The following is a 25,510-nucleotide window of genomic DNA, read 5'->3' as shown; positions in this document are numbered from 1 at the left end:
CAGGGCTTGAAAACCTCTATAATTACACGTAAATATGGCACTTCAATAAATCTGAGTCTAACTAGCCAGTTGATCTCCTGTGTCAGCTACATTCATTTATTATTTTCTAATATATACCTCTTCTTTTATTTCCCCCTCCCCTATGTTTTCTCTCTGCCTTTATTTTGGATCACACATTCTCTTGCTTCCTGCTACTGCAGATAAAAAGTAAAAGCTAGAAAAACACCTTCCCTTTGATGAGATATCCTTCCTTAGCTGCATTTTGTTTTCCTTTATTAGCTCAAATCTCTGCAAGTTCTTACAGGAAATTTTTTTAACTTTACTAAATTAAAGATAAAAATCATGTTATTAGGTTTGCTACCAGAACAATGTTACATGTAGAGGATTGAATGCTATGGCACCTATTTAGTTTGGCCAGGCTAAATCGGCCTCTGAGCCTAATAAAGGGCTAATTTAAAAAACCACTAGGCTGAAAGTTGTTTTGCAAAGTTATGCCTCCTAAATTTTTTAGGCTGACATTTTATGAGACTTAACTAAATGAAGCAATAAAAACCTCCACAAGTTACAGTATCAACTTTCTAATTTTGCACTTGCAATCTTTAGAATGTGTCTCCAAGATTTCAAGAGTTTAGTTCTTTTATTAAGCCTCTGCCATCATTTAAAAGGAATAGACGTGTACAGAACCATTTAAGCTAAATCTCAGGAGAAAATACACTGAGATCAATACACATTAATTTAATGTCAACCAAATATTAGTTACGATTTTCTTTCCATCCTCATTAATATATATATTTCAAACTTGAATTTTTGATGACTTTCCCTTTTAATTTCAGGTTTATTAACTCAATGTGAAATCTGCTTTTCCAGAATAAAACCAGGGAGTAACTGGCTCATTCGGATGAAATGAAGGAGAGGGAGAGATGTGAAATCAAACCCACAACTCAAAGAGAGGGCACACAGTTTCAGTACAGTTTCTTGCCGACCCCTACCATTCCATTTGATGCAGAAGCACTTGCAGCAGACCATGGAGCTTTTCTTGTGGCCTGACTCCCCCAAATCAAGGCCATGCACTCATATTATGGAGCGCTCTGCAGTGATACATGGGTGTTGTAAAGCACCACAGTTTGCCTCCACCTCCTCCTCATAGCCACATTTCTAAAAAGGACCAGAATGGGGCTTGAGGAATACACTGAGCCTTGCATTGGGATGAATTTCAACCATACAGGTTCCCTATGTTGAAAAAGAAAAGCATAAATAAATTTACAGTAGGAAAAATTGGCATGCACAACACATTACAACAATTAAGATTAAACAATCTCAAATTCTGGATCCAATTCTCATCTCTGTAAATCTCTAAAATCAAGAGGAATTGCTATGGAGTTATAGTAGCGTAACTGAGATAAGAATTGACCTCTGTACATTGTTATAAATATGAACCATAGTCGTCAGATTCTTCAAAGAACAAAGAAGTTAGGAGAAAAAGGAAAGCTCATTCTCTTTGCTTGTCAAGCTATTGCAAATAAGGCTTTTGTATGTTTCTAACCTCAAATAATTACAGGCACTGACATTTAAAACAGACATAGATGGTACTTTAAAGTAAACATTGCTTTAAAAGAAACCAATAAATTGAACATAGTGAGGTAGCCTCGAATGTATTTTGTCATTACTTTGGGTAGCATTGCACCTGATTTTGAACTATGCTGTTATAGGGGTCGTCAGTTTCACTAGAATTCCAGCAGTGATCCTGGAAGCAAGCAATGCTATCTGCCAGCTTTGCTCCCAGGTTCCGTATGGATTAGCAAGGACCAAGCTGAGCTGGTGTCACTTTTGCTTCTGCTTTGCTTATTCTGTGCAAGACTTGGATCTCTTTAGTCATTTTATTTTCCTTATACACCGTGCATCTCATTCCATGTGGAGGAAAACATCCCTGCTGCAGATGAATGGGAGTGATATCTAACAAAAAGGTAAATGAAATATAATTTAAAATTTGGTCTCAATCACACTAACATAACTCCATTAATTCTGATGCAATCCCCTTGGATTTTCAGTGCTGTAACTGAGTTTAGAAGCAGCTCAATTAAGAGCATTGAGTCTGATGTGTCTAATATTTAAAAAAGTGAGGCAAGAAGAAGAGATTCTATACAGTTTTCATTTATGCTTGTCACTCCCAATGAATACAAGGGCAGACCCCCAGAGAACTAATAACATCCCTGTCTCCTGCACTCATGGCAATAGCTGCATTGTATAAGGAAATAATTCAGAGGAACTGGCAAGAGTATTGCCATTACCCTCCTGCAGAGATTCCACTGTAGGAAAGCATCTTTAAAGTTTGTCTGGGGATTAATAAGAGCCCCAGCTGTGTGGATGAAAAGCACCTCCTCGCATCAAACTCTCACCAGCTGTATTTTTGGGGGGTTAGTGGCAGCTTATGGTGCTGCTTCATTTCAGGCCTGCCATTCCCAAGGGCATTACCTGACTTGTATGTTGAAATTGGAGTAAAATAGAATTATCAGACAGAAAATGAACATTATATGTTTGGGAAGAATCAATGCAATTGTTGTAAAGATAAATCATGCCTCACCACTTTATTAGAATTCTACGAGTGGGGTCAACAAGCATGTGAACAAGAGTGACCCAGTGGATAACACAATCCCAGTGTTGGAATTTTAGAAAGGGGACCAGTGCAGGTCAACATATTCATAAGTTATCTGGAGAAAGGGGTAAACAGTGAGGTGTCAAAGTTTTCAGAGAAAATAAGATTACAAAGCTGCCTAAGAAAATTTACAAAGGGATCTCACAAAACTTGGTGACCGCACAACAAAATGGCAGATGAAATTCAATGTTGATATATATAAAGCAATACACACTGGAAAACATACATACAAAATGATGGGGTCTAAATTAGCTGTTACCACTCAAGCAAGATCTTGGAATCATTGTGGATAGTTCTCTGAAAACATCTGCTCAATGTGCAGTGGCAGTCAAAGATGGTAACAATGTTAGGAACCATTAGGAAATGGATAGATAATAAGACAGTCCATATCATAATGCCACTATATAAATCCATAGTACTCCCACACTTCGAATACCGCATGCAGTTCTGGTTGCCTTATCTCAAAAAAAGATACTAGCATTGGAAAAAGTACAGAGAAGGGCAACAAAAATGATTAGGGGTGTGGAACAGCTTCCATAATAGGAGAGATTAAAAGGACTGGGACTGTTCATCTTGGAACAGATGGGGGGGGGGGGGAAGAAGAGGACAAGGTCTACAAACCCTGTATTAAACACTGAGAAGGAGGAGGAGAGTGTCCCCAGTTTACAAGCAGGCAGCCTGATCATACCCCCATGCAGCTACCAATCATGGAGGCAGGCACCACAGCTGTAACCAATAGAAGAAACAAGACCTGCTTTAAAGGGAACAATACAGAGAAGGAAAAGGAGGCAGAAAGGCCTGAGATAGGGAAGGGCTGACAGCCCTATACCAGGTTGCTTCCAAGAAAACAGCCAGGAGACTGCAAGCCCTAAAATTGAAGGGCTAATAGATTTAATTGGAGGTGAGGGTCCAGGAACTGACCTGAGAATAAACTAAGGATGGTCAGTCAGGAGAAGCAGACACCCCTCAAAAAAAACCCACACCAAAAGACAGTGAGAGGGGGATATGATACAGGTCTATAAAATCATGAGTGGTGTGGAGAAAAAGTGTTATTTATCCCTTCACATAACACAATGTGGGAAAAGGGGTTACTCAGTTAAATTAATAGGCAGCAGGTTTAAAACAAATCTATTTCTTCACACATTGCACAGTCAACCTGTGGAACTTATTGTCAAGGGATGTTGTGATGGTCAAAAGTATAACTGGGTTAAAAAAAGAATCATAAGTTCATAGAGGATAGGTCCAGCAAAGGCTATTAGGCAAGATGGTCAGAGATGCAACCCTACGTTCTAGGTGTCCATAAACCTCTGATTGCCAGATGCTGAGACTGGATGGCAGGGGATGGCTTACTCAATTGCCCAGTTTGTTCATTCTGAAACTCATGGCATTGGCCACTATCAGAAGACAGGATACTGGGCTAGATGACCCAGTATGGCCTCTCTTATGTACCTGGGAGTGAATCTTACTCCCAGTGTATAATATATTGACAAATGTTTCCTCCTTCTGGATTGGGTTAGCACTGTAGATGAATTGAGGAAACTGAAGCAAACTGTAATAGTGTATATTCCAAGGCACTAGGTAAATAAGGAATGCACTCAAGCATGGTCAATAACAGCTTTTGTTTAATTTTGTTCTCCCCTTTATGGTGGCAGAAAGTAAAATATATGAGCAACTTCAGCACAATCTTATATTACTGATCTTCTGGACAGTCTCATATCTATACATTTCCAGATTCTGCCTGGCAAATACCTCTAGCTTCTATTAAATGATTTTAAGTGTGTCCCAAATGGTAACTACCCACTACATACTGTAGATTGTAAAACAGCTTTCAGATGCTGAAATTTGCAGTTACTCAGGTTTCAGTCCTATACTGTTGGTAGATACTGTGCAAAAGACAGAAAATCTTTGAATTCTGGCTCAGTTCTTGGATTACTGCATAATATTTAGATAGCAAATTTAAATGCTTAGTACATTTCCTATAAGAAATATCCCTCTTTAGTTACTTAATTCATACACTGATCAAACCATTATTTTATTTCAGTAGAAATATCACAGAGACACTGATGAAAAGTATTTGGTTAATAATAAAACAGAGGACGAAAGTCATGGGAATGATAACATGGTTGAAAAGTTCTGTGGAAAATGTAATACTATTTAAAAGGAAGACAAATGTTTGATGTATATTAAAAAAACCTCTCGATTTCAGTCAATATTAATATCTAATTGATTAAATAAATGCTTCTGGTATTTCTCTGTGAAATGAATGGACACAAAAATGTTCAAAAGGAATCCTTTATAGACATCATATGTGGCCACATCAGAAAGCTTAAGAAGTTAAACTAAATCAGTAAGAGCATTAATACTGGCTTGACAGAGACGTTGATTTGCAGAGATTAAAATGTTGGCAAAGGTACCAAACAAAAGTGCCATTTTCCAAAACACTGACCAATCCCATCAAAAACACATGATTGTTTAATAAAAATAGGATACAATTATATCTTGGGACACCCTTTGTAATTAACAATGTTTTAACACTTATAAAGATCATTTTATACAACTATCATGATGCCTGTTAAAATATGTATGAAATAAGTCTCACCATATTACCTCTAGGAATTCTACTCTATATAGGTTTTTATACCACACTCATCACTGTAGTGCCTTCCAGTAGTGCAGTAGTTAACTTTACAGATAGAGAAAGTGAGGCACAAAGAGGTTAAGTGACAACTGATTTGAGGTATCTAAACATCAGACCTTAAGTGGACTTGATTTTTATTAGTATTAAGCACCCATCCTCCAAAAAAATCAAGCCCTTTTAAGATGTCTCCAATCGGACACCCAAAAATCACTAGTCATTTTTAAAAAAAAGCCCTAGGCTAAATTACTTGCTCTGCATCACACAATTAGTATCAGAGCCAGTCAAAGAAGAATGAACTGCAAGGGCCCAGACTCTCATTCTCCGTTACTGTCAAGCAGGCCTCCCCAAACAGATGCTCCACAAAGCCATGCCATCATGTTCCCTGAAGCACTGTAGCGCTCTTTGAGGCTAGGAAACAAAGGGTGTTTTGGAGAGTCACACTCAAAGCACGTTTTAAGTCTCTCCAGTGATGGGCATATTCAGTAAAATAATCCCCTCAGAGAAGCAAAATTGCAGGTAAGTAATTATGCCTGACTAACCTAGGTGACAAGGGACTGACTAATCAATTTTGTGAGCATTAACTCACAATCAGTTAGCTGATACCAAGACAACAAGCTGAAGATATAAAGTGTTACATGATAAGTTTAGACTGTCACTTTAATTGCACATTTACAATTATCCTCACACTGTAATTGACTGGGGCCTGGGCAGTCATACCTATGGGTTAAAGTCAGGTGCCAAGCTAAGGATTAGGGCTGGAGATAGTGTCGGGGTAAGGCATAGAAGAAGGGACCTACAATAAGGCAGGAAAGCAGGAACCAAGAACAGTCAAGGGATCTAGGATAAGGAGAACAGCAATGAGGACTCACATAAGCAGGAAGGATCTACCATAGCAGTCAGCTAGAGATTCCTCCCATTGCGCAGACAACTTACTGGACCTCTTCCCAGTTTTAATAACTGGGGAGCTCTATTTTGAGGTGCTGGATGTTTCCCCCAATCAGGAGCTTTGGGACAGGACTCTTGAAGGCTGGTACTTCACTGGTTCTCTTTTCAGGTTGGTTCCTGTGAGCTGCTGGGTGGTGGTCTTGGCCTTGGCCCTGGCCCTGCTTGGGGACTGGTGGGCTTGGGTTTGAGGCCCATGATCCCTCACATACTCTTGACCAACATTTGTCCAGATCATCATTGATGTAATGTTTCTTCAACAGCAGAACAGATAGGATACAACATTATAGGATACAATACTACTTCTTGAGTTCAGTCTTTCAGCCTCGTTATCTTTGCTCCTAATGTTTTAATTTAATTTATCTCATGCAAAATCCTATATGGCATGTTTACTATTGCTTTCAAGACCACTGGCTGATTAAAGTAGGCCACGGTGCACTTAATAGAACACTCAGGGCAATTACGCTAGAAAGTCCTGTTACTTTGTCTAGCATCTTTATAACATTATAAAGAATTCAGGGTGTAATTGCTTCTCTTTAATGGAATTTTTTTCACAAATAGATAAAAGAGGGTCCATTAAATAAAACTATTCAAATTTCATGGAAAAAACACTCAACTCCCCTTCCCAACCAGAGGTTTTATTTTGCCAGAGTGACAGCTGGAGAGATCAACAAGCAAGAATAAAAGCAAAGGAAAGGCAGTGAGAGCTGGCTACCTCCATGGAGCATGAAATGACTTTGCGGATGTGAATTTCTCAAAACCCTTTCCTGGTTGATGAGAATCTCTGTTCTCTTACACATGCCAGGTGTATTTCTCAGTTCCCCAGCCACTCTGCTTTCCCCTTCGTAATTCTCCTGGTTGTTCAAATCACGTCTTTCTGCTATTCCACTACTACTGTTTCAGCTCTTCCAGTGACACCAGGCCTTATCTTCAACTCTCCTTTACCATTCTGAGCCCTTTGGCTTTCTTATCCACTCAATCTCTTTTATACTCTTGGCTTTCATAGCTATTTTTGGTTGCACTATCAGTTTACCAGAATGGGTTCCCTTGGCTTTCAGTGTGTTTCCTAATATAGAAGGAAAAAAACTAAGGAATTTGTAGTAAGACACTACAGTGACTCCAAGTGGGAGAGAAATTATGAAAAGGTGGTTTTCACAGTACTGGTCAGGTTTCCACAAATGGATTTAGCTCCCTGGAGCACCAGTTTTAGCCACCCAAGTCCTGGTTTTAGGCACCTCTGTGATAGACAAAACCCCTGCTTCGCTGCTGCCCAACTTTGCAGATGCTTAAATTCACTTGGCACCTAAAGTTTCACTGTAAGAGTTCCCTAGATAACTAAGTTTCTGTCTCTGTGCTGCTGCCTCGCTCTAGATATCTGGATTCCTATATTCTGCCTAAGCTTCAGCACAGTCCATGAACCAGAGAAGGATGAATGGTGGAAAGCCTAACTCTTCTGGGAGGCCTGATCCAGTAGGCATGCATAGAGTATGGATCGGGCCCCATTCAAAACCTGTGGGGGTCGGAAGGAGGTGATGCCACATCCCTTTTAGCCCAGTGATGAGAACACTCATCCAGGATGTGGTAGAAGCACCTCTCTCAATCTCTCTTGCTGAAGCCATTCCCCTTTGGATAATTACTTAAACAGTGATTGGGCCAGAGAGAGAGAAAGTCTCTGCAGTCTGGTGATTAAGGCATCCACTGGGAAATAGGACACCCAGGGTCCAGTCCCTCTTCTGCTATGTCTCCTTAATTATTTATCTAAAAAGTGGAACAACTTCAGCAGGAGAGATTGAGAGCAAATAGTTTCCATGGATACTTTTAAGATTACACTTAGAAATATTTTTCTCATGATACAAGGCTGAGAAGTTCAACTATTATAATTATTTTCAGTACCTTGAAGATCTGATACAGAAACTAAACTAAAATCTACACACACAAATTAAAGAAATTCAAGAATATAGTTTGCTGTGGAAAATAGAGAAGGCAGTACTCTGACACTTGTGGTCTTTTAATTAAAGGTAAGTAAGCTGAAGTGTTAAAGAATTATGCTAAATTTGTAGTCTACATGTTTTTAATTTATCTGAAGATCGACTGAGAGGATTTGCGAAATCCTCTCTCAACAGTTTAAAGTTCTGTTAGCGATTTCAGTCCTCCCCTTCAAATACTTTGTATCCTAACAGATTCCAAATCAAAACTTTTGGTAAAATCCATTTCACTTACCATAATTGTATATTTTTTTTCATAAGTTAATCGTGAAAGAACATGAAGCCAAATCTGGGGGAATAAATTGCAGTATATTGCTCAAAAATCAAAATGTATTCATCCCCAGACACATCCAAATCTACACAGACTCAGAGGGAGAAGCTATTGTTTCTAACAGCCAAATTCCTTAAGGTCTTCACACTTGAGAGGCCAGTGGTTTTAACAGACACAGTACACAAGAGTAGAACACATTCTTGTCTTCATGTTAATTTTTCAGTTTTCCAGAGAAAGTGAAAAAAATGATTAAGCAAAGCATATTTTAATCTCTTTTCAATACAGTTAATTTTAATGTGTCTATATCCTTTTTATACAGATTGAGGGAAACTGCATACAGTTCTCCACTCTTGCTGGAAAACACTGCTCTTCCTCTAGACATAAATGTTTGCAAGTGTCCCATTTAAAGTGATTTTTGTGTCATTATTTTATCATACATACAAATCAATCACTGTTCTTCATACCACAATTGTAAGAAATGCACAATTTTTAAACAGAGTAAAAATTACAATCAACATGATGTGTTGTTTAAATGTATTACTTGCAGCAAGTATTACTGTTGAAAATGTTAAGATGTAGGTCCTAATCCTGCAAGGAGCTACAAAGGGGTGGACACCCAGTGACTCCAGTGCAGCCTTGCATGGTTCCAGAGGTCAGGACAATAGGATCAGGTGATAATTTACATAAACTTCTAACAAAAAGAAGCTTTGATTTCTTTTAAAGATAGTCACGGAAAATAACTGGCCTGATTTCCATAGAGTGGAAAAATGACTTGTAACAAGGTCCTTTGCCCGCCCCTCTTCCTGGGGCCCTCTGCTGCCCCTATAAAGCACAGAGAGGCTTCTCCTTCTGCAGCACCTGTGGCTTTATTTACACATTTCTCCCACCACCAGTGATATACTTTATACAGCTTGCAGGCCTTACAATCTCCTCGTCTGCGCTCAGCCCAGAGACTGACCTTCCCCCTGGCCATCTCCCCACTTCTAGCTGCCAGCCAGCCTTTATAGCCCTTGAACCCTCAGGCCCGCAGGTGCAGCCAGTCCTAAAGGCCAGGCACCAAGACTTCTCCCCAGCCCTAATCTATTTCCCCTGGGGCTGGCTGAGCAGGGGCTAATTAGGAGCCTTTGCACCAGCACCCTGCTACACACCTCTCCCCTTAAGATGGTGCCAGGCCTGGTCTTCCTCGGCCTTGCTTTTCTCGGCCGGGGATTTTACTCTGGGGTTGGGCCCCCTGCCCAGCTGAGGGATCCCCAGGCACAACCCCATGGGGCTTTGGCACACCCCACCCACAAAAGGTGCATTGGGTAGGGGGTGGAGCACCCCACAGGTCCACGCTCACCCAGAGGTCCTCACACTAGTCACACGGTTGGGCCGGCCACCCTGGAGGCCCCCCTTCCTTCTCTAGTGGGGGTGACGGCTCAGAGCCCACTGCCCCATGTCGGCCCCCTGTCCCTGGTCCAGGCCCTCTGTCCCTTTGATGTTGGACCTCCCCCAGTTGGGTTTCTTCCACCCTTCCCGGGGTTCCCTCCCCTGGGTGGTCCTGCCCGAGAAGCTCCCTTTGCTCCTCGGTTACTCCCTCAGACTCCCTATTTTGGCTTGGTTGTTTAGGCTGCTCGGCTTTTCCCCCTGGAGGTTGTGGGGCCTCCTGTTGCACTGGGTCCACCTCCACCAGGGTCTTGCCCCCAATTTCCAGGGTTCTCCTTCCTCCTTTCTTTGATGGTCCCTTCTTCGTGGTCTCTCTCCCCTTTTGGGGAGGGTGCCAGTCCAAGCCCAGGACCACGGGGTAAGCCAACCCCTCTATTACCCCCACTTGCTTCCAGGTAAACCGTCCTTGCACTTCAAGGGATACCTGGGCCATGGGACAATATTTCCTATTCCCATGGATGCATTCTACTAACATACTTTCCTCAGGGATAAGCCAATGCAGCTTCACTAATTGCCGCTGTATAAGGGAGCGAGCGGAGGCCATGTCCACTAGACCCCTCTGAGGCCTTTTTCCAATCCGCACCAGGATAGTGGCCAACCTGCACCTCTTTTTCCACCCCTCAATCTTAGTCCATCCACAAAATTCAGCTGCCCCACATTCCATCAATGGGCAGTCTCGGCTTTTGTGTCCCAGCTGTCCACACCACCAGCATACGAGCTGTCCCGGGCAGTTAGGGGTCTCCTTGGGCTCCTCCCGTCGCCTGTCTACCGGCTTCACCGCAGCATGTTCACGGGGTTTCCTGGCCACCTCTGTGTCCTGCAGGGCTCAATGCTCCCTCAGTGGGAAGCCGGCCTCTGCACGGCAGCTTCTACGGTGGCCGGCTGATGTCGCCGCACCCAAACCCGCACACTATCGGGGAGGCACTGGATAAACTGTTCAAGGATCACTTGATCCATTATCTGTCCCACGGTGTGGGCATCGGGCCTCAACCACCATATTGCCCAGTCTGTTAATTTTTGAGCAAAGGCCCGGGGTCGCACGCCCCCTGCCCACCAGGCTGCCTGAAACTTCTGCCGATATTTCTCGTCCGAAAGCCCAAGGCGGTCCAAAATCGCTGCCTTCACTGCATCATAATCCCTGGCTTGGACATCCGTCAGGGCCATATACATGGCCTGTGCCTCCCCAGCGAGATAGGGGGCCAGCCACAGGGCCCAGGTTGTCTGGTCCCATTCCACGCCCAGGGCCACCCACATGGAAGGTACCCAAAAAGGCATCGGGGTCATCGGCTCGGGCCATCTTACAGAGGCTGAGGTCTGGGGCCCAGATACCTTCTCCCCCAGCAGGACTCACCAGCTTTTGCAGGAGCTGCTGCTGCACGGTCAACTGCTCCTTGATGAAGTCCTGTAGGTCCTTCTGCTGCTCTGCCTGCCAAACAAGTAGGGCCTGCCTCTCCACCTGGTGAGACTGCTGGAAGGACTGAAGTGCCTTCTGCATTTCAGTCTGTTGCTCGGTAGGCCACTGCATGGTGTTCTCCATTGCCGGGTCACCAAACTGTGTCTTTGGCACTAGATCCCGGAGAAGCCCCCACTTGTAACAAGGTCCTTTGCCGGCCCCTCTTCCTGGGGCCCTCTGTTGCCCCAATAAAGCACAGAGAGGCTTCTCCTTCTGCAGCACCCGTGGCTTTATTTACACATTTCTCCCACCACCAGTGATATACTATATACAGTTTGCAGGCCTTACAAGCTCCTCATCTGCCCAGAGACTGACCTTCCGTTGGCCATCTCCCCCCTTCTAGCTGCCAGCCAGCCTTTATAGCCCTTGAACCCTCAGGCCCGCAGGTGCAGCCAGTTCTAAGGCCAGGCACCAAGACTTCTCCCCAGCCCCAATCTATTTCCCTTGATTGGGGCTGGCTGAGCAGGGGCTAATTAGGTGCCTTTGCACCAGCACCCTGCTACATGACTACTAAAAGTTCCCCTAGGACATGTCACTCAAATAAAAACATACAAATATATAGAGGTTCACATCCAACCCTCTGTATTATTTTAATAATTTTTACAGTAATGACCTTGAATTATATTTAAAAGCTTCCCATTCTTCAGTTACATCCATTGGGTGTTTAATAGCAAATCCAAACATTAGTCGATTTCAATTATTACTTTTCTGCTCATTTTGTATTGTCTTAATGCCTGCAATGTTAAACTTAAGCATTTTAATGCTTCTATCTACAGAAGTATATTTCCTAACTCTTCCTATGTTCATCTGCTTTCATCACTCATAAGACACTTCCAAACTTGTATCCTATTTCCTGTATCTGGTTCAGCTCCAAGGACTAAATTTGCGATTGCCTCTTTCCAGTGTCTTGTTTGTTGATTAACTAAGAAAACAGCATTGCAAGACTGTATCTCTGGAAACCTGTCATATTTCTTGATCATTTCTCCGTTCTTATTCCAGACACTGTCAAGATAACATTCAACAGTGATCAAGTTTCTGCTCTTTCATTAGGGACTCCCTTATCAGTACAAACATTTCCTGCTCTACCTCCTTACACTGCCCTGGAGGTTTATAATAGCTTTATGTTATTTTTTAAACCACGTCTATCTTTGATCTTGATCCAAGCTGGTTCTTTTGTAGTTAGTCAGTGGTGGTGTTTTAAAACTTCAAACAGAATATCCTCTTGCATCTAACGTATGGAGTTGTGCTGAAATTAGAAGAGAGGGGAAGGGGAAAGTTGCTTTACTTTACAAAGTAAAACAGGGAAAAAATGTTGCTACATATGCATATTCTGACCAGGATAAGGCAAAAGACTATGCACAAAACTGAGTGTAACTTAGTAATTTCAGTTTGCTCGGGAGTTTGTTTTGCCTCAAGTAGGTTCATACGGCTGGTGTGCCGTGTGACACTGAACAAAAACAAACATAAAAAAGCAGTTCCTGAAACCCAGTTCACTGAGAACTCAACCCAGGCTCACCTAGAAGGTACAGTGAAAGTTTTGCATAGCTCTGCTTGTTGACTTGCATCCCACGCAAGAGTCTGAATTGACTTCTTACAGAGAAATGGATTATGTGTGGACAAAACTTCATTATCTGTGTGGAAGAGGTGTGAGGGGAAAGATTTATAAACACAGTACAACATGTCCCTCCCCAAATTCAGCAATTATTTCAACACCATAAGGCTACCATTCTTTTAGTATTCCAAAAATCAGTAATTTTTTTTAGAGTAACGAGGAACATTTAAAAATTAATTGCTTCCTCCTTAATTCAGAAGACAGCTAAATATTTCATCACCTATCATTCCCACAACTGAAATGTTTAATTGTTCTGTAGTCAAAACAGGTATGATTTTTGTATTTGTTTCATTATTGTTCGCAAACTACCATAACCTTGGCAATATAGACTGTCTTTAGAGTAAGAGTTCGGAATTTAGAAGTGTTTGCTGTGGGGAACATAGAGTCAAATGTACAAATGAGACTATGATTATTAAAGATGGTCACAAACTGGAATTTCTGTTCTGTGGGAAATTCTGACATTTTGGGAGCTTTTTGCTCCAATTCAGAACACCATAAGATTGCAAAATTTCCTATGCCGTGAATGCCAAAAAATTCTGTTTGGGACCATCCAAAAGTTGTATTTTGATAGCATCATTTTGATCCTCTTAGTTTAGCTTTTCTATTATATATTACATATAATATATACTGCCATAACATTACATGTAATTATACATAGTATAGTCAATCTAAAAGAAACAAATTGAAAAACTATTAAAAATGAAATGTTTTGACTTTTTTCTGACAAAGACTTCTGTCATTATCAACAAATTCCTGCAAAACTTATGGATTTTGATAAAACTATTTTTCAATGGAAAAATCGATCAAATGAAAAGTTTTTAACCAGCTGCAGTAATTATGCCTGTCTTATGTTTCTCAACATGCCCTGTGTGAAACAAAGAGAAGGGTTCAAAGGCAGATAGGGAAGTTATTTTACTTTAAGTGAAAGTTGGCCACCTAACTGCTTTCTATGCTTTTGCAAAATCTCTACAATGTTTCTAAAAACCTGAGCTGAGTGCCTATATGGTTAAGAAAAGCCTTGTTTCATGACAACTCTGATTCCCGTGTACTTCACTAAGCACCACGTGTGGAGGGATACCACTTTGGGAACTAAATGAGCCAAAAGACTGAAATAAAAATATAAAGGCGAACTAGGGGGAAAACCAGTACAAACTCAAAGTTACTATTATTTGTATTGTCTCTGGCTCTTGAGGAAGCTGAATTCCAAGTTCAAATAAAGCACTGGCCATCCTGGGCCAAATGTATCCTTTGTATCAAAGTCAGTAAAGTTGGATTTGCTAATGTCTCTCTGGGATCTTCATCCCAAATGGATACAACACAGTATTATCCATGAGCTGAAACACTCTACTTTTTGGAACTCTATCAAAATGAAATGTCTCAAAATTAGAGTTGTGCAAATGTACTGTAACAAAATCCCAAAGTAGGTAACATTTATTTTGTGTGGACTTAAAGTTAAGCACATCAAATACTTAAGTATTTTGATGAATCATAGCCTAGATAGGATTAATTTATCAGTAGAGCTGCTCAAAACTCAGATTTTCCATTCTCTGGGGAATTCTAACATTTCAAATTGTGTTTTAATTCCAATTTGGAATGAAAAATATTGAAATTTCCTACAAAATAAAACTGAAAGAAATGTTCCAGCACAATCAAAATATTCCATTTGGGAGCAAAAGTTGTCAAATCACAGACTGCTGCACTGGGGAGTGAGGGGAAAGGGAGTCCAGCCACAGCTCTCCCCAGCACTCCAGAGACCCAGAACTAGACAGAAGATACCACACTGCTCGGGGGGAGGGGGGACGGGATGCTAGTACCCAGGTGATATCTCCTCTCCCCACCATGTGGCCTTGGGAAAAAAAGTCAGTCAGAGACCTCTTCTATTGTTCTTGCTGCATCTACAGAGGGATTAGGTCAACTGAACTATGTCATAAAGGACCTAATTTTTTTCACAGCACTGTGCGAAGTAGCTAAGTTGACCTGAGTTAATGTGTAGACCAGGCCTCAGAGACATTTCTACTGTTTCTGCCCTGTGCTGATTGTCTGGTTGGTCCAATCCTCTCCCTCCCCTCCCATCAGAGTCTCTTCATCTCAGACTCACTCCACACCTTCCCCTCTTCCCCTTTTTTCCCCCTGCTCTGTCCCTCTCACCCCTTCCCTTTCCTTTCCATTTAGCTTATCCGCTCCTAAATTAATCCATCCCAAAGCCAAAAAATTGTGGCACTCCCCTGATGTTTGTTGCCGTCACAGTGTTCACTCTGATTGTGTTATAAACCTTCTCATGCCCTGTGTCTGCCTGGACTATTTAAATTTTAAACTCTTTGGGGCAGGGACCATCTGCTACTCTGTTTGTACAGTGCGTAGCACAATGGGGCCCCATTCTTGGTTGGCCTTTGGGCACCATCCCAATGAACGTTGTTCATATTCAGAGTTTTGTTCTGATTTAGACTTGTTACTTTATATTAGAATAGAAAATGAAATAAATTTCAAAATGAAAGTAATTTCAAATAAATATGTGTGCAAGGCTCTAATAGATTCCTTTATTAAGGATAAAAGGAAATAAAATTCACTTTGCTTTTAACATAGTTTCCCAGGAACTCCACCTCCTATTCTCTGTTTTCCTATTCACTTCCATGTTAAGGGTAATGTACAGAGAAATACATTTCCAAACAGGTAAAAAAAATTGTGCTAAAAACATTAGTTGGGAGGTTGCATCTCAAATATAATACATCATATGCTGATTTGTTTTGCTTTGTAATTACTGTAAACACATTGCTTTGCCCTTTACAAAAGCTAAATTAACTACATCCACATTAAAGCAGACAGTTTCCCTGCCTGAGTTTTGATTTTCATTTCATCAGGGGAAAAAAAAAAAGCTTCCTCTTATCTTCAAAGGTTATTAATTGAGAATTCTGTAACCTATGGTTTGAGGTCCTTATTGTAATTTAGATATACAATTAGATATACAATACCTAAGACAAAGAAATAATTTGCAAGATGAGGTTTTTCTTCTGGAGCCCCAGGTGATTGGAATAGGTTTCTTCCTGAGCTTAAGTGATTAAATAGCACAATATCCTTCAAGCATAGCTTATATGACTATTTATAGGACAGTTGTAATTTTGAGTAATATCACAATTTAAGCTATATATCTTGTTTATATGAGATTTATATAGTACTCTGCCTTTTATGGTAAGCTAAATGGTGTTTTTATCATTTGTTTTCTGTATTAAACATTTTTATTACTGTATTTTGGAGATTCTAAGCTTGCAAATGTGAAAGAGTGGGCCAAATTCTCCTCTCAAGAATATATCACCAGAGGAACAGATTTACACCAGCGTAATCAAGAATTTGACTCTATACCTACTACATTGTGCCTACCCTCCTCTGGGACTCTATTGAAAATGAAATGTTTCACATTGTGAGGCTTTCCCGTTAAATACACTTTCACTCAGCTGTCACTGTAACATACTAGAGCTATCTTGATATCTTGTCATAATGTACAGTAATGATTATGGTAGTTTAGAACTTAATGGGCCACTGGATTCCTCATTCCTTATCATCACCCAGTTTTCATCCTGATCTTAAATCAAGCCCTGCTGGTTTTATTTTTTATTTTTTTGTTTGTGGTTTACAGAGTAAGATAAGAAGAACCTGGAAAGTTAGAGATTTTATCATTTCCTCCCCCTCCCCTCCGAATTATTGAAGTTCTAGATGTCCTACATGAAAAGAACCCAAAACAATAGGTCAAATCCCACAGTCCTTATTCAAGCAAAACTTTTTTTGGAGTCGATAAGAATTTTCCTGAGTAAGGACTGTGGGATCTGTCCCACTGTATATTGGTTGTGGGTTTGTTTGTTTGTTTCATTTTGTCCAATACTGAGAGACAAAATATGGATGGCCCTACTTGATGGGAGCCAGGTGGGGGAAAAGGCATAAGAAAGCTAACTCTCCCCCTTGTGCCCGATCTGATGGACTGCCATGACCCATATACAACTGGAAAAAGCATTAATGCCACCAGTAGTGCTAAACACCCCAACGAGTGTGTGATCTGGCCCCAGAGCCTTTCCACAATGGCTGGCTGACCGCAGTAGAGTAAGGAGGAGGAATGTGTGAGCAAGTGCTCTTCTGTGGCTGTAACTGACATAAAAACAGGAACAGAAAAATTTATTCAACTTAATTGTGAACACACATTAGCACTGCACACGTAGCATTTTGACTGACACTACTGGCATCATTAGCTATTTAGAAAATAGTGTACATAAATAAATACATAGACGAGGAAAGGGGCACAGAGGAGAAAACAGGACAAAAATGAAGTACAGTTTGGGCATAAATACAAAGATACCACAAAATATATTGAGGAACAGAGAGGAGAAGACAGACATGCAAATGAACTAGAGAAGCACTGGGTCAGATTAAGAGCCAGGTATAAGCCTCTGTAGCTCCACTGACCTCAGAGCTATATTGTTTTATGCCAACTGAGGAAATGGCCCATTGTATGCATACAAAGCACCCAGTAGGGTAGGCCAAGCTTTTTGTTGAAGAGATTATTCAGAATAAGAGACATATCTCCCAACTCACTTTTGCTCAGGATTTCCCTGTGCTAGGTAAACATCTTTTATGAAAAAAATGGAACCAGTCTTACAAAACACAGTTTAAATTACAGAAAAATGTTTGCAAACTAAGACTAATTTGTGAGTCATCAGAACAAGCTTATCCACTTTACTATTTTAAAGCTTTTGTCATGATGGGTAAACACTTCAAAAGCCAGCTTTAAGTGTCTTAAAGTTTTTACTCAGTATTCTAAATTAAAATTCACATAATATCAGCACAGGACATATTGTCAGACCTTTCCTCAGTTTTTCTCTGGAAAGTGATGTATTGACATTAGATTTAAACTATGGATTTGACTATTTTTCATAATGAAAAGGACATTTCAGACACAGTCCGCAACACTGACATCACCTAGCACCCAGAACCCAATCTGAGGCACACTTGAATCAGTGGGGAAAAAACACCATCCAAATACTTGAGACTTCGATATTCATTTAGTGTCACCCCACTCAGCACATGAAAAAGTATGTTGGAACTTGGGCCCGTGAAAGTCATTAGAAAAACTCACGTTGACTTCAATGGTCTTTGGATGAAACCTGGAAAAAGTACACTTCTAGAACTAGGAGTGCCAACCCTTGGACCATTTTGTTACTCTAAGTCATTTGTTCCTTTTTTCTCTTCCTGCAATACTTTTGTATTATGGCAATGTTCGGTTTGACAAATTATCTTATTCACAAGTTTGCATCATGTTTGTTTTCCTTCTTGAGGACATAGTGGCACTAGCCAAATAATATTTTCATAATCACTAGAAATCTACATAATTTCCTGTTGTAAAATGAATCCTTCAGATCATAGTCTAGTCAGCTCAAGGCAACTCATTGTTCAACTTTGATAATTAGCTTTTGTTTAGTGATTTTGTTGTGTTCTTGTTGAGGGTATAAAAGAGCAAAGACTTGGTGTGATGAGAGGGGATGACCCCTGTAGAATAATGTCCTTACTTAACCACAGCCCTAGAGTCAGGATGTTAATTGGATACAGAGAATAAAGTATACAGATTAATGGAAACAGTTTCCTGTGGTAAATGAAATATTTATGTAGTAATTAAGCTTAGTTTAAGAAAATAAACACAAACAGTTACAGTAAAACTATGTGTCTACAAGAGACTAAACTCATTTAGAAATATCTAGAGGCCAGTTTGTGTAAAAGAATGCATTACTGTCTCACCAATTATTTGTGCCACCGAGAGAACATATGCCTGGAAAAATCTCTGCCCTTAAGGGTTTATTTTAGACTGCATACTGGCAAGATAGCCAGCAGACTTTCAGCAGACTTTTAGTACATTATTTCAAAAATGTAACTTTAGAGAGATTTAAGAATCAGCAGTTGGAAAGGTAAAGATAGCTCTATGCTATACTGTACCTCCCTTTTCATTAAAAATAGTTAAGACTTGAGATGATAGGGGAACAATGACAGTGGGAAAGAGGTGGAGGGAGGGAGGAGGGTAGTTAATTTGTGGTTTTTCAGAAATGTAATAATCCTGAACAAAAAAATTCAGACATAGGTGTCTGAAGTTCAGCATGTAAATCCATACTTAAAAGTCATCTAGTTTTTTTAGTGATACTGAGTGCTCACAGCTCCTATTGACTTCAGTAGGAATTCCACGTGTCCAGCACTTTAGAAAATGACATCACTTATTTAGTTCTGTTTAGGTGCCTAAATGTGGCTTTTGGTCCTTAATTTTAGACATGAATATGAATATGTTGGCCCCTGATTTTTAGTGTAAAAAATTTCCTGATGTTGCCTTAAGACTTTTGTACCATCCTAGAAAACTGTAGACTCAAACCTGAAGAACTGTAAAAATACACCTAATGATATCTTTGCCTGATTGATCCTGGCCATCCAAATTTCATGATTAGTAGAGGATAGTCTATTTGACCTCAAGTCTTATCAACACAGTATCTATCAACCTCCATCTGATAGGTCATACATCAGGAGTCGGACAGGTGCAGCCAGGTTAGTGGCCAGGCATAAGCCAAGAGTCCAGGGGCCAGAAGCCATTTACCAGGAGTTAGGTCAGGGTGGAATGCCAGGAGATCAGAGTTGAGAGACAAACTAGATAGCAGGGATTAAGAGTCAGTCAGAGCAAAGTGGCAGGGCTTGTGCCAGTTGGGCTACCTAGACCCCAGTTCCAGTTGTTGTCTGTGAGTTGCTGTGTGGAGGATTGAAAAGTGGTGACTCCCAAGATGGCCCCTGCCTCAGATCTGGGTTCAGGATGCAGGAGGCCTTACAACAGGAAAGTTGTGTAAATTGTTGTCTAGGAACTTAATTGATTGTTATGTAGGCATTTGAATTTAAAATGTGGTTCCATTTGGGAATGTCTCAAGTATGAATTTTTGGTAGACAACCTGCCTGCTAGATGAATACTCTATACCGTCAGCCTGCTTCTCTGTCACAAACTCTTGATATCATCCTTTGCTGATTCTGTAAACTGTGAAAATATGTTGTAAAAATAACTAGAATTACAAATAGCAGGTGACACTGGAATATCCTTAAGATTTGTGTTTGATACTGAATGCCTGTGCTTAAATAATTATTAATTATTTTATGCTATGACATAAGTTTTACTGGTACTTTAGTGATGTAAAAACAGAAGGGAAAAAAAGTTTCATGTACCTGGTGTTGTCCACTGTTTATAGAGAAGTATTTCACATGTCTTGATCTTCAGCTTTAGACTCACTACTCAGTTTACCTTTCTCTTGGAGGCTTCCATCTGAATCCTCAAGTCATCTTATACTTTACTCAAAACAGAATTACTGAAAGATGAGGCTTGCTTGAATCTGCCTTGCTCTTTGGTGGAGCTGAGTCAGGACAGACTATGATGCAGATGATAAAAACAAAGCCCAAAGATGTTGACTTCTCTATTCATTTTAATGTACTGCTGACAGTGGGAGGAAGGAAACCAGACTAGATGGACAAGGGGTCTGAACCAACACAGAAATAAGATAGCTCTAGGTAAGTTTCAGGTTGAGAAATAACAGCTTCCCAATTAAATAACAAGGTCCCAGTTTCTAAAACCTTCAGTCTATTTAAAATACTTATTTTGTATGGTGTTACCTACTTTAGGCTACTTAGGGAGCAGAATAGCATTGATGCTTAAGATCAAAGTTGTAAGGTCATGTTTTTGTAGCCTTGTCCTGTGATAATCATATCAAAACATTAGTTTGAGAAGGAATTCACACAGGGTCCTTTGTAAGACTTGAGCCACAGTGTCCAATCTGAAAAGCTTTCTGTTCCTTTTACTATTACATTCAAAATCATGGGCAGGTGGTTAAAGCCTCCTACTGAAATCTTGCAGCCTAGCTATATCTTGATCCTATCTCTACTGAGTTTCATTACTTCCCTGCCCACAATCTCATGATAGTAGATGTTATATTCCAAGATGCTTTGATATAATTCAGAGGATCTTCAATTTATTACATTGCTTTCTGATCCTCTGAACTTCCTTATCAATTGCATTGTTGATAGCATTTTGGTTTCTTCCAAAGAGACTGGGGATTGCTGCTTGCGAGTCAACAAACATCACAACATCCACCTCTATTTCTGCTTTGTTTACTTGTTGCAGTGCAGTGAAAATAGCTTTCAATTCAGCCATAGAGTTCCAACTGATATATCATGAACCAATCCTGTTTCTTGTACTCTCTCCATTAGTCCACAGGATGAAGACAACAAATCCACCATTCTTGAAGGATTTATCTGATGAATCATCCATTTATACATGAATCTGTTTGTCTTGTTTCTGATACTGTCGGATAGTCTTTTCTGCAATTTTCCTTAGGTTGGGCCAAGTCCATGTGTTCTTTCAAGCAAAGTTTCAAATGGGAGAGAAATTTACTAAAGCAAATAGGTTTATGTGTAGGAATTACTAGGGAAACAAAACTTATTTGCTCACTCTGCCTTCCTAACATCATCAAGTACTTCCATTTCTTTCATAGCCTGTACACACCCTGAAAAACAAGATGATTGTTTCAGCCTTGATTTCTTTTCACGATTTCTGAATAGACCTGAGCAGTGATACTCAGGGTGAAAAGACAATTCTCATACCAAATTAGATTATGTTCTTCTCTATGATTCTCAAGATGTTGAACGTCAGATTCTTGTTCACAACTTGCTGTTGGAATAGATCTTACAGCCCGAATTATTGTGTGTACTACAGATGACTGCACAAGATTACTGAGAGCAATATGTGACCAGACAGGTAAGGCATATTCAAGTACTGGATGAACTACTGAGCAGTATGTTGCTTTCAGTGTCCTACCACAGGAATTCCAATAATTACTGGCAACACATCACAGAACATTCAATCTCTGCTTTGGCTGTCATTTTTCTGACATGTGGTCCAAACCTTAGTTCTGTGTCCAAGTGTACTCCAAGGTACACTGGATTCTTCTCAACAGCAATACCATCTCCTTCCAGTGTCAGTTTTGGACTTCAAATGAACCTTCTGTGATTTGTAGTAAAGAAGGCAGACTTAATTTTTTTCTAGTTTCGGCTTGAATTTATATTCTTTTGCCGATCTAGATACAATAGCTAAGTTCTCATTCAATTCATTCTCCAGTACATCTATTTCATGACCCATGATACAAAGTACAATATTGTCTGCATATGTGTATACAGATGATTTCAAGTGTCCTGAGATTCCAAAGGAAAAGATGACTTAAGACTGAGCCCTGGGGAGCTCCCACACTGAGCAGCCTTGTCTTTGAAAAAAGATCATTTAGTTTTACTGCTATTTTTATGAACTGTAGTAAATCTCTTATCCAAAAGTACATTTTACCACAGATTCCCATCTCACTAAGTTTCACTAAGTGCTTATTATTCCAAACTCTATCAAATGCTGCACTAAGATCCAAAAAGAATCCTGTTGATGATTGACATGAGGGCATCTGAGGCAGGAATAAAGAGAAAGATGGAATAGTGGAACCTTAAGGTAAGTGGTGTTTCAAAATTATATCCACACTGATAGCATTTGATTGGTTCGTGCTGTACTCTGCCTTTTGAATACGCTGTGTCCTCAGTCACAAGTAAACGGTTTTCATAAAAACTATGCAAATGCAAACTTTATAATTTGATTCAGCAAAAAAGCTGATCTGAAATCCTGGAAACATTTATCTTGATGTCTAAATTAAACATATTAAATTGGCTTACACCACTTTGGCTTAGTGATTTATATGAACCAAGCTCCAGTAATGAGTATTAGAAGGACCATTTTTAACTCTCTCTTACAGCATAATTTATAATTGATTAACCTTATGTGCTATAATGGAGTGAGAGAAATAGGAGGTTATGCAAAGCACAGATATCCATTAAATTGCTCAAAATGTTATCAAACTACAATCACAGAGGAAGAATATCTCAAATGCTTTGGCTGCTTCGCACAGAAATGGGGGAGTGGGAAAGAACCCCATGGCAAAATCCCTAAATGTCAATATAAAAATAGTGCAGTTATTGTGTTATATGTTAGTTAAGGCATAATATTTTCCTCCTGATTAAAGGCTTGTATTGGACACCTGTAGATTGCTGAATTTGTAGGTTACAGTATAAATGGGGTTTTATTAATTCTGAACTAAAAAAAGAAAATCTTAACAGAGAAAAACTGATAAGAACATAAGCAGAAAAATCTAGTTACCTTGGATATGATTTCAGATGCCAAGCCAACCTCATGGCTAATTTCAAAATGTTCCACAAGACGATCCTTGATCTCCCTTTTCTGCTTGACCTTTGAAACACAATAGCCTCCCTTTTCTCCTCTTTCCCCATCTCCTACCAATCTTCATATTTTTGAGAGGGCTAATGGAACAGACAATATGTTCCCTGAGGATTGCAGATGAAGACTCAAAGCTCCTTGCATTTCATGTGAGTTGAATTCTGGAAATGGATTATGGATCCGTTTGGTAGGGAAATGTGTGTGGGGGGAAATATGAAGCCTGTTTGTATAGTAAATTAAAAGGTTCTTCTACTGTACTTCACACTGCTAATCCTCTCAGTCACTGTTGCTTTTATGCATATCTTGCACACCCAGTGGTGCTGGAACTAGGGGTGCTTTGGTTGCTGCTGCACCCCCTGGCTTGAAGTAGCAATAACAAACACGAAATGCATGGTTTCCATCGTCAGCACCCCCACTATAAAACTGCACCATGACAGACTGTAAATTGAAATGTTAATTTGAGTTTGAGAAATTGATACAAACTTAAAACAAACAAACAAACAAACAAAAACAGATATCGTGGTAATCACAATTTTCCTGCCAGAGTGTAAGTAACTGGCAGCACTTTAATTTTGAATGATGCACTCCTATATTTTAGATAAATGGGAGAAGCATATGCTCAGCTAACAACCGTGGTCCAAATTCTGAAGTCAATGGGAGTTAAATCTATGAAACTCACTTCAGAATTTGACCGTGTGTATTACTGTCTCCTCAGGAAAGAAATCTCTAGAATGGTCTCTTTCATCTTTGTTTATTCCAGAAAACAGGAATTAAAACAGTTATAAATTCAATGATAAACTTGTATCTGCACATGCTTGTACCTTTCTGAAATATTCACCTTTCAGGCTGAATTTTGGTATACTTTATATATATTAAAAATTAACAACAGCAAGAGTAAAATACTGATAAGATGACAAAATACTATCTAACAATAAGGGCATACAATTTGTTACTGCAAAATCTTTCACTAAAAGCACAGTATGGGAATTCTGTAGATAGATGTTCTAAAGTACTGGTCAAGTTACTTGTCCTTTTTAAAAAAGTTCTATAAAGTAAATATACAGTAACCAGAAAGGAGAAAGTGATTTTACAAAGCATTTAGGTGAAAATTTAGTATTGCAGACAGAGAACCCTCATTCTTCATTCAGAAATGACTGAGTTGAAAGTCTACCTACAACTGAAATTTCTTTTTTAAATATATTGTTGGGACAGTGCCAAATTATTATTATGAATTACTGTGATTGATATGAATGAATGTGGTGAACATGAGTTTAGTGTGGCTTGGTACATCTGAATTGGCTAGAGGATTCTGAGAGCAGCATTCTCTTAGCATCAGACCATTTGTATGGAAACTTACTAAGAATGCTGAAATTGCAATTGAATGATTAATCAAAGGCTCTCTGTGTGTGTGTGTGTGTGTGCATGCGTATTTCAACCTGAAACTTCCGTCATGTCAGCCAATGGCCAGCTCACAAAAGTAAATATGCAGAAAATACGTGACTAGTGAGCTTGGTAATGAATGACCTGGGTCAAAATGACCCTTTAGGATGGTACCACACTAAGAGATTAAGTGAATTACTGATGAGAGAGTAGATATCAAGTAGCCTTTGGTCTGTCTCTTTTTGCAGCCCCTTCCAAAATATTGATCAGAAAAACAAGTAATGAAATGCCCACAGGGCATATTTCTGGAACATGTGACTCCTTTAAGAACAAAAGTGCTATGAATATCATACTTGCCATGTTAGTTAGTTCCCCAGTTAATATCTGCAGAAGTCCAGAGGGTCTCAGAGTAGCCAACACCTGCTATAAGAGACTTCTGTAGGACTTTTGAACCAGAGGGCCTCGGGTTAGCCAAAACCCTGCTTCGGGGGACATTTTGACAGACCAGGTACTTGAGAAGAGAAAAGAAGAAAAGAAGTCTCCATCTAGGCCTGGTAGCTATACCTGCTTTGTTTGCCAATCAGGATACTGTGTAGGGCCAACATAGTTACTGAGGGTTTATGCTTGGGGAATTGAGGTTTATTAGGAAGATGTATTATATAACCTTTTACTGCTTCTGTGATTCTCTGTCAGATAAACTGCTTTGCATCGAGCACATTGTATTGTATCTGAATTTTCACTGGGTACTGGTCACAATCTGCCCAGCTGTAGGCCATTAAAGATCCGTTTCAACCAGGGCCAGCTCTAGGCACCAGCAAAGGAAGCAGGTGCCTGGG

The 25,510-nt window shown here is 40.0% G+C and overlaps 1 long non-coding RNA gene across 2 annotated transcripts in view; it reads right to left on the bottom strand.

Annotated features, from left to right (window-relative positions):
• Positions 1-11,932: 11,932 nt before the first annotated feature.
• The window catches only part of LOC120372505, a 28,738-nt gene continuing 15,160 nt past the window's right edge, over positions 11,933-25,510 (bottom strand). For both annotated transcript variants that reach the window (XR_005585014.1, XR_005585015.1), the window contains 2 exons: positions 12,884-12,998; positions 11,933-12,613 (listed from right to left, as the gene is read on the bottom strand). This is a non-coding gene — a long non-coding RNA (uncharacterized LOC120372505). The remainder of the gene's footprint in view (positions 12,614-12,883; positions 12,999-25,510) is intronic.

The sequence above is a fragment of the Mauremys reevesii genome, linkage group 9 (genome assembly GCF_016161935.1).
Source record: "Mauremys reevesii isolate NIE-2019 linkage group 9, ASM1616193v1, whole genome shotgun sequence".
Taxonomy (NCBI): domain Eukaryota; kingdom Metazoa; phylum Chordata; order Testudines; family Geoemydidae; genus Mauremys; species Mauremys reevesii.
This window is presented reverse-complemented; position numbering and strand designations above follow the sequence as displayed.